Below are 2,368 nucleotides of genomic sequence, written 5' to 3'. Positions count from 1 at the left end.
GCTTCAACAATTATCAACTCATGGCCAATTTTATTTTCTTACCCAATGATCCAGCAATCCCATGCTTAGGTATTTGTCCAAGAGAAATGAAAATATATGCTCCACAAAGACTTGTACATGAATCTTTATAGCAGCTTTACTTGTATCAATAATAGCCACGAAAAAAATCTAGACATGTCCACCAACTGGTGAATGAATAAACAGACTGTGGTATATGCATACAATCAGTTACTCATTCATTCAACAAATATTTGACACCTACTGAGTGCCAAGCACTGTACTTAGCACTAGGTATACAGTGATGACCAAGACAGACAGGTCTCTGTCCTAAGGAAGCTTATATTCTAGCTTACAACAAAAAATTCCCTACTAACACAGAAAGAAAACAAGATTAGTTTTGACTGAAGATAAATTTTGTGAATACAAGAGACACACTATTTTCAAAAGACTAATTTGAAAAAGGCTTTTGCCAACTGAACATCTATCAGACATAATCTTTAACAAATCTATAACTGAGTTCATTAAGGCTCTTTTACCTTTAAATTTTTTAAATACAAAATATGTGAACTCATTCTTGATGCAAACATTTCAAACAATACATATAGTTTAAATGCCCTTCAACTGCCCCTCCCAAATCCTCAGTTATCAGTTTGGTGTGCATTCTTTCAGATCTTTTTGTCAACGCATTTGTTCTGTGTTTTTTGTTTTTATATACATAATATATTGTACTCACTGTTCTACAATTTGCTTACTTCACTTAATGGTCTTAGATGTCTTTCTATGACAGTAAATATGGGTATTCCTCATCTTTTTTAATGCCTGCAGACTATGGATGGACAAAGTTTATCTAACTTTTCCTATTGATGAATATTTAGGTTGTTTCTAACTTAAAAACAAGGCTACAATGAACATCCCTGCACATACCTTGTATACATGTGTTGGTGTTCTCTAAGGTAGGATTTTTCAAACCCACAAGTGAGTTATGAAATCAATTATGCAGTAACTAGGATTGTATCTGATAAAATAAAACAGAACACAATAACAAAGAGAGATGGAGAGAGGAAATTTAAGAACATTACCCTTGTAAGGGTGAAGATTATCCCATCAAACATTTGTTACACACACACACACACACACACACACACACACACACACACAGAGGTATGTGTGTACTGGGTCATAATGTAAAACATTTCTTACTGTGGCTTGTATTAAAAAAGTGTCAAAAACAAATGCTCTACGGTATATTCTGAGAAGAGACATGTTTAAGTCCAAGGAAATGTATATATTAATTAGGAATTTTAAAAACTATTCCTGAGCTTAGCAAATCTCTAACTCCCTTAAATGAGACATCGCTGTATGTACATAAATAGTTACCCACACTTTATTTTCCAAGTATCTTTGGCAATCAGTATCAGACTTAGGTTACCAAAAATTTCAATTGATGCTGACCAACCCTAATATTCCTTATTATAAGTAATTTCTTTAGCTATCAGTTAAAAAGAGGTTCCTTCCAACAATTTTATCATTTGTGCTTTATCATCCTTTCTTTTTCTTTTTAGAGACAGGGTCTTGCTCTGTTGCCCACACTAGAGTGCAGTGGTGTGCTCACAGCTCACTGCAACCTCCAACTCCTGGGCTCTAGCAATCCTCCTGGCTCAGCCTCCTGAGTAGCAAGGATTATAGGTACACGCCACGATACCTGGCTAATTTTTAAAATTTTTTTTGTAGAGACAGGGTCTCCCTGCGTTGTCTAGGCTGTCTCAAACTCCTGGCCTCAAGAGATCCACCCACCTTGGCCTCCCAAAGTGTCAAGATTACAGGATTGAGCCACCATGCCTGGCTGCGCTTTATCATCTCTGACACACAGTGGTCCCCCTTTATCTTTGGGGGTATACATTTCAAGACCCCCAGTGGATCCCTGAAACCACAGATATACTAAACCCTATATATGCTATGCTTTTTCCTATACATACATAGCTATAATAAAGTTTAACTTATAAATTAGGCAAAGTAAGAGATTAACAACAATAACTAATAATAAAATAGAACAATTGTGACAATATGCCAGCATCACTACTCTTGTTCTTTGGGCCATTATTAAGTAAAATAAGGATTACTTGACCACAAGCACTGCAATTTTGCAACATCTGGTAACTGAGAAGTACGCAGCAAGAATATGCTGGACGAAGGGAGAATTTACATCCTGGGCGGGACAGGGTGGGACAGAGTGAGATTTCATCACACTACTCAGAATGGTGTGCAATTTAAAACTTCAGAGTTTATTTCTGGAATTTTCCACTTAATATCTTTGGACCCCAGTTGATGTTGGGTAATTGAAACTGCAGAAAGTAAAACCAAAGATAAA

The 2,368-nt window shown here is 36.1% G+C and overlaps 1 protein-coding gene across 1 annotated transcript in view; it reads right to left on the bottom strand.

Annotated features, from left to right (window-relative positions):
• NFU1 (NFU1 iron-sulfur cluster scaffold) overlaps positions 1-2,368 on the bottom strand; it is a 44,752-nt gene that overhangs the window by 20,467 nt on the left and 21,917 nt on the right. The window lies entirely within an intron of this gene.

Source organism: Propithecus coquereli, unplaced genomic scaffold (assembly GCF_000956105.1).
Source record: "Propithecus coquereli isolate 6110/MARCELLA unplaced genomic scaffold, Pcoq_1.0 Scaffold243, whole genome shotgun sequence".
NCBI lineage: Eukaryota > Metazoa > Chordata > Mammalia > Primates > Indriidae > Propithecus > Propithecus coquereli.
Note: the sequence above shows the minus strand (reverse complement) of the source record. Positions and strands in the feature narration are given on the sequence as shown.